We start from the raw sequence: 3,493 nt of genomic DNA, 5'->3' as shown, positions 1-3,493 counted from the left end.
CTTGGTAAGTTGCTTGGCTTTGGGGGGTCTCATCTGAGAGGTCAGGGTAACTGATTTTGAAGATTCCCTTTATGCCGTGTATTCCTGTAAGACAGGATAGAACCTCATTTGTTCCTAGTAGTATTTTGCCTAGAGCAAGCAATAAAATTATGGGGATTTTTGTTGTTGTTGTTAAAGCGAATTGTTATTCTTTACTCAACAGCACTATGCTGGTATGGTTGTGAACTCTGCCACGTGCACATGCAACTGGGGTCTGTGGCAGAAAATGCATCTCTGACCAGAAGAAGAGTGATTTTAAAAATCAAAAATTTCCAGACATGAATATCCGAATACAGATTAGTTTATGGAAAGATTTTAATTGGTTTAATTGGTTGTGGGAGGGTCGTTTGTCAACTTGCAGCCAAAAAGGTCTTATTGACCTGACATGTATTGAGATCTGTTGTATCTAGTTCACAGAACATTGCAGTTTCCCTCTTTATAGTGCCCTTTCTGCTTAAGAATTCCCCACCTCACTGACATCAGGCTTTATCATGTGACTTGCTTTAGCCAATAAAATGAGGGGGAGTTCAATGTGCCGCTTCAGAATGGAAGCTTTAAGAAAGGCAGTGAAAAATTCCTGTGTTCCCTTTCTCCCATGAGACAGCAGTGTTCCGCGGCCTGGGGCATCCATTAGCTTGGGCTTGTCATGAAATTCTGTGGAGCTATCCTCTCACTAACTGTAGTAGGATTGAGGTAATCTTTTGTCAATGTAGCCTGCCAAGATTTCCTTTTCCATTGTATTTTGAGTCCATATACCCTGACTCCACTGTGCTTGCTACTGAGAAATACGGTGGTGAGCAAGGCAAATCTAATCTTCAAAGATAGTTCAGCAAGATGTACAAGTAATGCATGCTGCATATTACAGTACAGGAAGTGTGGTGTGCAGTGCATGCACGTATCGGGGGAGGCGAACCTGGCGTTGGTGTCAGCGATGGCCATCTTGATAATATGCGTTTAAAATGACAGTTTATAAGTTAATGGGAGAGAGACTGGCGAAGGGCCAGGAAGATGAAAAGAGTGTTGCAAACAGAAAGAAAACCACAGGCCAAGGCGCACAGATAAAAAAGTTATGGGATCTTGGAGGAAATCCTTGTCTAGTTTGGCTGCAAGACAGAGTAAAGGGGAAACGAAGAAGGAGCATGGCTGGTGAGATAACATCAATAATAATAATAACATTGTGCGTTCATTAGCTTTGCGCCAAGTGCTTTACATGTATTTCCCTCACAATTATTATCACCATTTTATAGAAGAGGAAATTGAGCCAGAGAGAGGTTTAATAACTTGCCTGTAGCCACACAGCAGGAATGTGATTTTATGTGAAAGGCAATAGGAAATCACTGAGTGGTGTGACTCGGGGGAGCCTCATTATCAGCTTCACGTTTTGGAAAGCTCATCTGGTGGTGGTAGGGTCCCAACTCAGAATGCCGCTCCAGTTGGAGGCAGTGTGGGCCAGGGCTTCTGCTGCTCTTTCCAAGCTGACTCCATGGACGGAAGCCATTGGCAGGAGGGAAGGTGATAGCCGGAGCACTGTGGAAAGGTCACTTTAAAACATGCTCTTAAAAAATTAATACAATTTAGTATTTTTAAGAGGAAACATGGTGGAATGCTTCATGAATTTGTGAGTCATCCCTGCCCAAGAGCCATGCTAATCTCCTCTGTGCTTTTGCGTTTATTATACGGGCTGGCAAAACATGCACAGAAAAGTTAAACTTCTGAAGGAGTAGGGGTGATATATGCAAGAAAGAATAAATTGTGTGTCTCAAGAGCATTAATATTTGGGTAGTAGTTTTAATAACAATATAAATATAATAAATTGATTTCCAAATGAGTTTTTGTACCTAATTCAAATAATGGATATGATATTCCATCCATATTTTGAGTATTTCAATTTACTTTTGACGGTAAAATAGACATTATAGTGGGTAAATTCAAGGCAAAGCCAATATCTTTAAGTAGATTTAGTTTAGTGGTCCATGTATTCTTTCTTCCTTGTTTACTGAGGCTGAATAATAGTGATCATGATTTGTGTTCCTCTTTGTCGTAAATAGAGATGTATAGACCAAGAGGGGAAAAATGTCCTTCATAAATGACAGTGACAGCTCCAACAGTTGTTTCTTGTGAGTTTTGTATCCGTCAGAAGCTTCTAAAGACCTGGGCTTCACTGAAGAGGTCCCCAAGATTCTGGGGACTGTGATTAGCATGAATGCTGTTCAGATCTTTGTGGAGAGCCTTCTGTTTCAACAGAACACAAGGGAGGAATTGCAGGTAATTTTGACATTTATAGTTTGCTTCCTATACCCTCCTCCGTACACTGTCCCCAGAACCACAACTCTCTTTCCCCTTCCTTTTTCATTTCATTTCATTTCATTTTCTCCCTCCCCTTTTCCCTTCCCGTTCCTGCTTGCTCCCTTGACTAGTCTTTTTTCTCTTTTAAAAGAGTGAGTGTCTGCAGGAAATAAAATGCCAGAAATTAGCTGACTGACAATATGCATAAGAAGATTTACTGCATCAGAAAAAGGGTGTTACGAAACATTGCACATATTAATCTTTTTTGTTTGTTTGTTTTGGCTATAAAGACTTGGATTTGGCTACTTTCATTTATGTGCTTTTCAGGAGGAGCATTTGGATCAGAACAGGAGATTGGGGGGGGTAACAGGGATTTATGGCTCAAGTGTACAGGAATACAGGTCTGCTCTGCAATTGTGGCTTCTCGTTCGCAGCCACAGGCACTGTGTCCTTTGAAGTGCCACTCTGTGGGGCCTGCTTGGCAGAGGTTTTTAATGTCCCTCTTTCCAAACAAACTGCCTGGCCAGAGAAGTTGTCAGGAAAGATGAGGGCCGGTTTAGGGATGTTTTTTTGAAGTTTTCCTGAAATAACCAATAATGAGTTGCCAGCGTTGATAGCTCTTTTTATAGATCTTGCAGCAGCTGGATCAAAGTCTAATGAAGATGTTTGCATCTGACAGTGGCAGGCCTGCACATGTCTCTCCTAGTTCTTGAGTGCGCAAATGCATTTCATTTGGGAACATGAAAGGCATATTTAGTGACAACTGATGGTTCTTTGTTTTTTAATTCCCAATAATGTCTTCAGTAAGTGCTTTTGTTAACATTTTTGCATTATACAATAGGTGACACAGGAAGATAATCGGTGTGCTGAAAGCAATTAAAGAGTTTATATCCAACTTGTTCTGCCTATTAAATGGATCCATTCGGCATAGAAACACATTAGCATCTTTACAGTGAAATGATTGTGGAAATAGGTTATTCATGGGGCCTGTGCATCTTCCTCCTGCTGCACTAAGATGTATCTTCAAAATTGGAGAAAAGGAATGAGCCGTTTTTCTCCCCTCGGAACTGTAAACAGAAGTAAAACTATTAATAGATGCTGTAGCTAATCCCAAGAAGCTGCAACTGAGAGATTAAATAATGTCGTGAAGAGAGAAAGCTGGGGTGTA

General features: G+C 40.9%; 1 non-coding gene across 1 annotated transcript; it reads right to left on the bottom strand.

The window, feature by feature from the left end:
* Nucleotides 1–1,631: 1,631 nt before the first annotated feature.
* LOC118996992 (U6 spliceosomal RNA) lies at nt 1,632–1,734 on the bottom strand. Its single transcript, XR_005068580.1, has one exon. It is a non-coding gene; the product is annotated as a U6 spliceosomal RNA (small nuclear RNA).
* Between the last annotated feature and the right edge of the window lie 1,759 nt (nt 1,735–3,493).

The sequence above is a fragment of the Sturnira hondurensis genome, unplaced genomic scaffold (genome assembly GCF_014824575.4).
Source record: "Sturnira hondurensis isolate 20B ecotype Veracruz unplaced genomic scaffold, ASM1482457v3 Scaffold0012012, whole genome shotgun sequence".
Lineage (NCBI taxonomy): Eukaryota > Metazoa > Chordata > Mammalia > Chiroptera > Phyllostomidae > Sturnira > Sturnira hondurensis.
Note: the sequence above shows the minus strand (reverse complement) of the source record. Positions and strands in the feature narration are given on the sequence as shown.